This window comes from Myotis myotis, unplaced genomic scaffold (genome assembly GCF_014108235.1).
Source record: "Myotis myotis isolate mMyoMyo1 unplaced genomic scaffold, mMyoMyo1.p scaffold_m19_p_12, whole genome shotgun sequence".
In the NCBI taxonomy this organism is placed as follows: domain Eukaryota; kingdom Metazoa; phylum Chordata; class Mammalia; order Chiroptera; family Vespertilionidae; genus Myotis; species Myotis myotis.
In genome coordinates, this window is record NW_023416316.1 from 54,712,120 (window position 1) to 54,723,592 (window position 11,473).

Here is an 11,473-nt window from a genome sequence, read left to right on the forward strand (position 1 = left end):
ACGGGGAACGTAGGAGTCCTCCGTCACTGAAGCAAGCAAGCCTCATGTTCGCTTTAAGCTGCCTGGCTGCCGGCCGCCATCTTGGCTGGCAGTTAATTTGCATATTGCCCTGATTAGCCAATGGGAAGGGTAGCAGTCGTACGCTAATTACCATGTTTCTCTTTTATTAGATAGGATATTTAAATGCCATTTAACAAAGAAAAATCAACCAAAAAAATGAGTTCGCGTGTCACCCCTGACATGCATGTCATAGGTTCGCCATCACTGCTCTAGTCTCATGGGTTCCTTTCTGCTTTAGCAGAGTCCTCATGCCTGTGGACCCCAGCGTGGAGGTGGGGAAAGGGGGGAGGGAGATGAGGTAGCTTTCTACTGTTGGCAGATGAGCCTTTTCCCTCTGGAGTTTGATTACCAAAACTTATAAGAAAATCTTCACATCTTTGATGACTAGATGTATTGAAGTAAAAGTCATGTGTGAACAAGAAGGGGGACTAATGACACTAGGTATTGTCCATGTTTTTTCATAAGTGCAATGGCATCAACTAGAGAAGGGATATCCTCCAGGTGTCATTACCAAGAAAGCTTGATTCTCTGCTTCAAAGTAACTGACTGACTACTGAACTTCTTAATTTTCTTTCTTTTTGTTTGCAAAAAAATATCCTAAGAGAATCCCTCTTGCCTGGACAACTCTAGCAATACTCATGTATAACAAAATAAAGCCTTCTATCTGCACAATGTCAGGGCTATATTCTTACCCATGGTGTCTGATAACTATGTAAACTATTGGAACAAAGCTAGAGTGATTTATATGTGTCATTAGAAACTTGAGGTTTTTTCAGGATTCATAACCATGTACAGTATGAGACATATTAGATAAACCATTTGGCTAACAAATAACAACCACAGCAAACTTTCCCAGTTACAAATTTAATCCAGAGGGCAAGTGGGAGCATTTTCCCATCCTAAGGTCCAGAAGAAACCTTGTGGTCACATTCTCTCTGCTGATCACAGTGTCACGTGGCCTTGAGTGTGAGGGAAAAGGAAAGCCGGGGTCTGTGGGGCTCTGGCAGGGTTCTGAATAGGCAGTGGGAACCTGTGCTCCTCACCTTGGACCTTAAATTTCTGTGTGCATCAGAATCACCTGGAAAATGTGTAAACGAATGTAAGTGTTCCGATTCTACCTCCATAAATTCCCATCTCCTTAAGTCTGTGTTGAGGCCTAGGAATTTGCATTTAACAAGTACCACACTCCACACACCTGATGATTAGGTGATGCAAAGGTTATATTATGAAACACTGATTAGACCCGGGAACTATGGGACCATTCTAAATAGGACGGCACTTTGGGCAGTCGTTTGTTAAGAAGGTGTGAAGCAGCAGGAGGCCAGGCTGCATGTGCACCATGCATATGGCATTACTTTAGGACAACTACTGTTATCTTGATGATACTGTTTAATATACATTGCAGATGGATTATTTTCTCTATCCCCTCTAGCAGTCTGTCTCTAGCTGGAACCAAGTGACCACAAAATGTTGCAGAGGATTTGGAAGTTATGCTGTTTAACTTGTCATATTGGGGCCCAGGACTGGAGGGAGATGTGTGGGGCTCGTGTTGCCATATGTGTGTGATTACCTTCATGCACGCAACTCACAGGCATGGGGCCTTGAGCAAGAAAGGTCATCTTTCTTTTAGAAAGTGACTTAGTGGGTGGTATTTGTAACCCAAAACATACAATACAACTCACTCTCTCTCTCTATTGTATATATACATGTGTACAATACACACACACACACACACACACACGCAGGCATGCACACGTAAAATGTGAGTTATACTGTGTGGTAAATAATGGTTTGAATTCATCCCGAAGGCCAACCACAGGGGGGAAAACATTCCTGCCATTTCCAGATCCACAGAAGGTGGCTGAACCTCCTCCGTGAATGTAAACTTCACATTCTCTGCCCAGCTGGCCCCCTGTTCCAATCCAGTACATCGAAGATTCGGCAAACACATTTAGGAAAGAGGAGGAGATAAGTAACACCAAGCTGTACTGATAAGAAGGCCAGGACTAAAAGTCTTTGAATTTGTGCACAATGGAATGAATGCCTTTTATCCACTCACCTCCCTAAGCAAGCAACACCAGGAAAATCATTTTCCAATTAGTCAGCAGGTTTCAGCATCATTACCTTTGAGATCAGATTTGCAACCATTCAAAAATGCATCAGAGACAATGTAAGAAGGAGTTAAGCATCGTTCCTGGCATCGGAGGGCTGGGAGGAGGCGGAATTAGATTAGCTGCGGCAAAATGGGAGGGTTTACATTACCAGAGGGGGTCTACCTGGCTCCAGGCTTCACAGTGAACAGCGCTTCCAGCATATGGCATTACAATGGATTAGTGATCAAGTTCGATTAATCCTAATAGATCGTCTTTTGAACCTCAGTGGCTTGTTAGGTGAGAAAAAAATTGTCCCCAAAGTGTCAGGTGAAACTCTCATTTGAGGTAAGACTACCATGTGGAGATGGGTCTCCATCTGGTGGCTCCCTTTTGTGAAACTCCACCAGAAGGTGTTTTAATGAGGCTTTTATAGCAGGCACCACCTGCCACTAATCTTCCCCTCTAAAAAGGTGTAATTGAGGGTTGGTTTTACAGTATGGCTCGTCTCCTAACCTTGGGAATTCATCAAGAAATGCAAATCATGGGTGGGACGGTGTAATCATGAAATGCCATTTTGGCTTTTGGTTTAGACTGAAGTGGTTATAGAAATTTGTGGTTCGCTAATTACAACCAGCTATATAGTAGCTTCCCCTTTCAGTTAGATTAAAACGTGTGTCATCTCGGAATTAAATAACCAAGTGGATGGTGACCATATGTCTTCATTCAGTTCTCTGCACATGTAAAGAGTTGCGAGGCTGCGAGTGGTTCACACAATTTAAAGGTTTCATTCCCACTATGAAGGTTTAACTGGTTCGGATTTACTGCACATTCGTCCTCTTAGTAGATGCTTCGGTCCTAAGATGCACTGTTTGAATGAGACATGAACAAATGACCAAATCCCGGAGATGTTTTCTATGTGGGGACTTCGGGAATACAGTTATTTCTCTTTATTGCTTAATTTAACACAGATTTTGGTCACACTGCTCACTCGGCAGATTGGGTATGGAATACACTGGCATTTCTACCCTAGATCTCATTGGAAATAAAAGATGCTGCAGAAGGTGGAGTACAATAAAGTAACTGATTTTTTTTTAGCCCAATAACCATAAATTGAGCCCTAACAATGCACCAGGTATGCTGCTACAAATTAGAAAATAATAATAATAATAGTAATAACAGTAACGACAAAAATATTACACAGAACCTGCCTCCCAATAGTGCGGGATCATTAGTTTTCACTCCTATTCTACTAAAGACTATTTCAAAGTTCTTTTCCTTTGCTAGTGTCCCCTCAGAATGTTATGTTGGGAAACATCTTACCAACATATAAATCAAGTCAACAAAATAATATACTAAGATAAATTTCAATATTTGGGCATTATCTATAGTATGGATAACTCTATTTTTTTTTAACTCAAAGAAATGCATTGCCCTTAATTATTTGCCTCTTAATTACTAGTTTAATTGTTGAATAGCAAGAAAGTTACATGAACCAAAATATCCCATAATCCAAAACTGGCTTGCAGTTTGGGTTTGGAATGGCCTTTATAAATATAAAACATGATTTTAAAGCAGAAATAATAAATTGGAGTCCCAGAAGCTGAATCTGACCTATACTTTTTTTGTTGCTATTGTTGCTTTCATATGTTGGCCTACACAAGGTTTGTGGGTTGTTGCTTTAAATATGTTTACATTGACTTTTTTTGTTTGTTTGGTTTGTTTTTTGTTGAGAGAGAGAGAGAGAGAGAGAGAGAGAGAGAGAGAGAGAGAGAGAGAGAGAAAGGTAGAGGGAGAGAAACATCAATTGGTTGCCTCCTGTAGGCACCCTTCCTGGAGTTTGAACCTGCAACCAGGGTATGTGCCCTAACCGGGAATTGAACCAGTGTCATTTTGGTGCATGGGATGATGCTCAACCAACTGAGCCACACCAGCCAGGGCAAGGTTTGTGTTCTTAATACAGTTTTTAATATATATGGTCATGTTATTCTCTTTCCTGTTTACCTGTTGACCAAAGGCCCCATTATTCCCTAATCTCATGCCCAATCACATTGACAAATCTCAATTTCAACTATAAATTAATGAGGCTGATTTTCACCTGAGTTGGTGAACATTGGTCCCATTGCATTAGAATCAATCTCTGAACATGTCTCCAAGCCTGTGTAAAGCCCTGGCAGATGGGCCAGCATGGGAGAAGGCACATACCCAGCCAATTAGCAGGATCGCAGGAGCCAAATCTGCCCTTCAGTAGAGCTAAATATTTTAGTCATTTTGCTCCCACATCCCTAATGTCCTTGGTGCACAGTCATGAATCAGAAACTGAAGGGACAGCATAAGTGAGAGGAAAAAGACAAGAAAACATAATTTAACCTATTTTCCATTTGGGGAAAGGTATTATGATCAGAGTTTAAAAATCTGTAACTTCAATTTTCACAATGCTTTTCTCCAGGAAATTCAATTCTCGCAGACATGAATCATTAGAACTAATCCTGCCAGAGAGAAAAAAGACTGTTTGAATTGTGTTCCCCGTTCACAGTTAGGAGAATAAAGTCAGTTTTTTTCCTTTAGCCTTAGACCAATTAGAGAAATTGGACCATTTTTCTCTCTAAAATAATCCATCAGTGTTGGTTTAATACAGAGAAAATAATCGTCGGCTAAAGGCTAAACAGCCAGTTGGCACATGCTATGCCTCCTGTTACAGGTTCTGTCCATGCAGTACATTAAAATGTACCCAACTTCACCTGCCTTAGCTTTTGGACCTGTTTTATTCATTCCACTAAACCCATGAAGCAAGAAATGTCTTTGGTGTTTTCTCCCTTTATGTTTCCTTTATGGCCTCATGATGTGCCCCTGTCCCCACTGTGTGACACTGCCAGGCCTGCCCTTCTCAAACAGCCAATCATTCCCCACTCCTCTTCCTCCCGCTCTCTCCAAGCTAAAGGCTCTGGACCAGGGTGCTTTCTGGTGGACAGCTACCTACTTTAAGTAGCTTCTTGTGAAATTGGTTTGGGGGCTCTGTGATTTGGGGCTTTTAAGCATAATGTCTAATCTAAAGGGACAGTTCTGCGGTAAAAAATCGACCAAAGCACTGTCGGCTGGATGAGAAACAATAGAGGACAGGGGAAGGCCTAGGGTACCCCCAAATCATATCATGCTTTGCCACTACTTAAGGCAAGCTCAGAGTAAAACATTTTCTTCCTTGTAGGCTCACTTAGTCATGTTTAAATGAATTATAAAAAATTAATGTCGGCATGTCCTATATAATGGATCTTTGTGAGAATGAGACAGTTATGCAGGTGTGTTTCCTGTTACTTTTAGAATCTGGAGGTAGTCAGAATGGAGGTGTGTTGGCTAAAACTTGATGTGATGCCATATCTTTAAATATAAGCAGGTAAAGAATCACTTCTTCATCTTAACTAGAAGTCAAAGAAATGTATTTAAACCTGTGACTTCCTCACATAACATCCTTCCACACAGTTGCACTGCCTTGTAGTTTGTGTAGAATTTGCATACTCAGGTATTTTCAGTTCGCTGCCATTTGCCCTCCCTCACAAAGTCTGCCCGTTTCATTCTTCAACATGCAGCCTCCACCTCCCGCGCGCCCTCCCCGCGAGCCTTGCAGTGTGCCATCTTTCCCGTGGAGAACCCGCACGAGCACCAAACATGAGGTTGGCTCACCTTGACGTTTTATTGTTGTCTGGCATTTTCCCCTATACCTTCCTCAGGATGTCACATATGTTTGTATGCAAGGCCAAGAAACTTTTAAGAAAGGAAAAGAGAGAAGAAGAGGGGAGAATGGTGGAAGAGGAAGAAAGGATCAAAAAGGGGATACAAATTCTTATTTCTGTTTAGGTCAATCATTTAGACAATAATTCATCTAGCTGGAAAGAGACAAAAGGTAGGCAGCCCCAAATCAGGTGAATTTATACACATACAGAAGAAATACTCACCTAAGAGTATGATAGGTCTAGCACATGTCCCTAAACCAATCTGGTGGCACCTGGCACAGGTCTACCAAAGTGCTTAACAGACTTGTGTGAACCCAAGAGTCCTGAACCAGCATTAGGGATTTGATTCTGTAGACATGGGTTGAATTCCAGGAATCTCAATTTTCAACAACCACCCACAGTGATGCTGACACTGTTGTAGAGGAGGAATATTTCAAAGTTGTAGGCTATTTCATCAAAATCCCCATTACTCTCCTTGGCCCTTTGAGAATCCAGCATGAGGAGTTTCTACAGAAAGAGTGCTGCACAGAGAGACAGGATATTTTACGGAAGATGATTTTTAATTTAAAGAAGAGCTATCTTGGACCAGTTATGCTCCATCAATAAAGCAGACTTAAGTATTAAGCCCCAAAAGGAAAGATTCCAACCTCTGAGACAGTTGTCCACTCACCAGAGGAACTGAAATGATTATAGGTGGCCCAGGCCAGATATGTAATGTGGGTGTTAAGATATTGGTTACAAAACCAATGTGGGAAAGCACGGAATTTCTAGGCTGAGAGCCACTTGTGTATACGGTTCCTCAATTTGCATTTTAGAGAAACCCAAAGTTTGTTTGCTGCAAGTGCAAAGTCTCACACGGCAGCAAAATTGTGCACTCCATGGTGTCCAAGCAGATCTGTTGCCCTGCCTGCCCTACCTCTCCCTTTTCCTCTCTAGCCACTTCCTCAAAGAAGGTCTGACCCAGATAAGCCATAACCATTGAGAGTATTATTACATGAAGGACTCATGCCACCTGACAACCCTGCAAAGTCTGAAACTACTAATCAGTAGTTAATATCTTCAAATATTCATGATACAAAATACTTGTAGCCAGTTTTTATTGCTACAACACCCTTTTCTAGTCTTTTAGGGTAGGAGTACTGTTTGTGGCCATTTGATGGACTCCTGCATAAAGAAATTCAAATTGGCTGAAGCAAAAGTATTGGAATATGGACAACAGTAGCATCTCAACCTTTGGCTAACAGAATGATCTGGGTCAACTAGTACTTGCAATTTAAGTTTTTCAGCCAACATTTATTTCTATCATGTGAGAAAAGGTTGCAGATGGACATGAACTACTAGTACATAATATAAATTATTCTTTTCATTTTTTTTCAGCTGCCTCCTGCACAACCCCTACTGGGGATATGCCCGCAACCAAGGTACATTCCCTTGACCGGAACTGAACCTGGGACCCTTGAGTCCACAGGCCAACGCTCTATCCACTGAGCCAAACTGGTTAGGACTCTTTTCATTTTTGAATCTACATATACATTCATTCCAGAGCTGATCTTTCATTCCTAAAGCTTGCAAGCTTGATGCAATGTTAACATATAACAACCCCGCCTGGTGCCTACTTAGTAGGAGCAAGAAGTTTTCCTCCTTCCTTTCATCCACAGGACTTTCTATTCTGATGTGTCTGACTGCATCCCTGATTGATCTTGAACTGGCAGGAATTAAAGGGCTCTCTCAAAATGAGAAGTGCCATGAAAATTGGCACCTTTCATCTTTGGAGGCAAAGGAGCCCTATGCCACATGGTGGGGTGGCAGTTCCTTTGATCAACATTTCTTTGTTCCCGCCTAGAAACTGAGTCAGCCTACCAGGCATAGCGATACAATAGAGGAGCCAGTGTCCCAGTGGAACCAACGATCAGCAGTGATTGGGAATTTCCATCACAGCATCTTAATCCACTAGCATGAGTTGTCACCAGAGCTCCACTAGGCCCATTAAAATGACTTCAGGTCACCTCCAAGGAGCCTGCCCATTCACTCCAAAACAATTATCCTAATCCCCTTAGCAGACCCAATCCCTTAACACTTATGAAGTGCCCTCCTATGCAGGGTGCTGACATTTTCCAACAACACTTGCCTCTTTGAAATGCCAATCAAAAGTCCCTCTTGTTAAAATACACGGCCCTCTCTGCAAGTATAAACAGACCTTCATACATCATCGCCACCGCCATCATTAAAAAGCACTTACGGAACACCCACCTGCGTGCGATGCTGTGCTGCTGGGCCCAGAGCATACAAGTGCTCCAAGTGCTGACCTCGGAAGGAGTGGTTGCAAACCTGCCACTTGAAGGTTCCGGGGCTGCTTGCTTAGCGCAGACTGCACCCAGGGGCCTGGGCCTGCAGCAGAGCATTTCTGGTGCCTGGGTAATTGCCCCAAGAGGATTAATTAGCTGCTTCACAGAACAGATCTCAGAACAGGAGTGTGTAAGTGACAAAACTCACCATGAAAGTTTTACCCAAAAGCTACTTCCCAAACTTTAGGTACCACTCCCTAGTACTTGACAACTAGGTTCTGCAGGGGCTGATTCAGAAGAGCCTTTCACAATTTTTGTCCTCCTCCCACATGCTGTCATCCTTTTGACTATGCACTGCTACAGAGAGAAGGGTGGGTGGAGTCAATGATGCTCAACATGGTCCTGCTAGCTAGCAAGCCCGGGTCAGAGGCTGAAGGTTTACCTATCAGTCCCCCACTGCCCAGTGGGGCAACTTGGAGAAGCCATTAGACGTGCCAGGCTTCATTCCCCCTGTGTAAAATGGGAACTGCACCATATTATCAAGGGCTTTCTTGAAGATGACGTGAAACAACATTTGAAAATACAATGCTTGGGACTTAGTGGTTGGAGGCTCATCTTGCTTACATCTTAGACATCAGTTCCTATTGACTAAGACTGGGGAGGCTTCTGAGAGGTAGTGCCTTGAGAAGGGCTTTACAGAAATTATCCATACATTAAGTGAGAGAGCTCCAGCCAGAGGAAATAACTTGAGAAAAGAGCAGACCGTTAAAGCTAGCAGCAATCATGCAAGGGAGGGGGGAAAAAGGCACCTTGGTGCAGAGACACTTCATTGGAAAGTAGTGAGAAGAGAGGGTGAAAACGTGAGGGTGAGGGAGAACCCGTCCCATCATCCCTTTGTTCATGCCTCTCCTTGGCCATGTTCACACATCAAGCATCCGTTGTCATTGACTCTGTGCCTGATGAATGTATACACTTATTCATGCAAAAAGCAGCATCGGAAACACAAAAGAACAATGACTACAGGGAGTGAGCACGAATCCTGACTCTCACCGACATGATCCTAGGTTTCTTTCTGACACCATTTTAAGGCCTTCTTTGTGCTCTTCCCGAGGGCCAAAGTGAGACATATGTTTCGCATCATTTTTAAACTGGGCATAATGTAAGGATACACTGAGATGCTTCAAATCTAGTGCAAAACAATTATGCTTTGACAAAGACTTATATGACCTAATTTCCTTCTTCCACGGGACTATTTTTTTGCCGCAACACAACTTCAATATCTACCCTCTACTTACACCATGTATGCACCATGACAAGTAATAAAGGCACTGACCAGGAGTATGAAAAGAATACATCTGAATGTGCCATCTTCAGAGATGTTTGTCTGAAGTAGTGCCACTCAACCGTCTTACCTTCTTGGCATGAGTATTGGTTTCTTGTGAAATAGATGCCCCACCTTAAAGTGCTGGAGATGTCCCCAGAGGGGACTGAGTGCAGATGTCTATAACAGTGCGGAGGTCCATTTGTGCCCTCGCCAGTGCTCGGTGATGACAGATAACATAAATGTCAAAATTGCAAACCAGTGTAGTTTACCACCGTATGGCTCCATTCATAGGTTATAATACACACAGGCTCTCACAAACAATATTTTACCTAAAGAAGGTAAGGGAGGAAACTGTGGATCAACGTAGGATGGAAACATTGATTCAGACATCACCTTACTAAAGAAGGGGAGTGTTCAGCATAGCTCCACCAGTACCCACACTGTTAAGTGCCCCATCAGAGCTAACCTATGGAACTTCAGTTCCTGTTCAGTGACCTATGAATGGGAACAGGAGTGCCTACCAAAGAAGGGGATCAGAAAAAGTGGAATGAGGAAAAGTATGTGAATATTCTAGAGTCATTCTACCTACAACAGTCTTTTTAGTTCCCTGTCCCACCAGCCTTTTTAATTTTTATCAGAGGTCTCCCTACAACCTGAAAGTGTCTTATTGATTTACATGTCCAGTTTCCTGTGGATTTCTGAACTCACTAGAATATAAGCTCCAAGAGAAAGGAAGCCTTAGTTGTCATGTTTAATACCATATATAAAGACTTGCCTACTGATAGGAGGTACTCAAAAAATATGTGTTGATTGTATAGTAGTTGATTAATAAATGACATATAGAGATGAATGCACACATGTATATAAATATATTAATAGTTTATTTACTCACTAATACATGTCTCTCTATATTCATAATAAAAACAATTTATATATCATAATTCTCATTGTATTACATATATGTATATGTATAGAAGGGTTAAGCAATTTGCCCAATTGCCATGGCACCAGAGAGTGCAGTCTTGGGAATTGAAACCATAAATCCACAGCCAGTTTGTGTTTCTCCCATTACAGCACAGCTACCTACCCACTAATTTTCTCCTCTTCTCAAGGGGATGGCTGCCATTCTTCCTTACCATTTTAGACCTATTTTAGAGTCTTTACTTAATAGCTTGTAATTTCACCCATACTTCCCAATGTTTTCCCAGCCCCCTTTCCAGCCCGTAATAGCCAATCCATATGCCCAGGCCCAAGGGGACCATGTGCGGTTCTCTAGCTCTAAGTCTGTTATCTAGCCTTCTGCATGCTATCATTTCTAGCAGCCAGTTACTCAGCATTCTTAGAGCCCTCATGTAATTAGCATTTTAAAAATCAGATACTCTTAGCCCGAATCCCCACAGGGTTAAAACCCCACAAAAAAGCCCCCAGGTTTTCTTATACTGCGTGACAAAGAGTTTGAGCCCACACATGCGCCAGCCACTGAGGGACTCCGCACCGCAGCTGTGCCGCTGAAGGGTGACTGTCCGCGGGCAAACACTTGCAACGGGAGCTGCTGAAATGGGACCTCGCACGTCTCTGACAGTGTTAATTACTGAATCCTCCTGGCCTGCCAGCCAGGCTTCTCCATGGAGGGCTTCGCCATGTGGAACTTGCTCTCGGTGGCACTCCCTCTGAGCCCACACTTGGCAGCGAGCAGGCAACATTTTCAAAGATGTTTTTATTTGCCTTCGCATTTGGTTCGTCCCCACCCCCTCCATGCTGACACTTTGAGGCAGAAATGTGTTTTCTTGCAGTTGTGGCAGAGTTCCACCAGGTTCCCGAATCCCGTGTTTAATGAGACGGTTGCCGGAAGGGAGCCCACAGCTGGAAGCACTGACCTGGGTTTTCTATTCAGGGTCCTGTGTGCACAGATCTACCGCAAGAGATGGTGCCGGGAAGGGCCCGGGGCAGCTGCCGTACATCCGAAGCCTCTAACTTTAGTTCTAG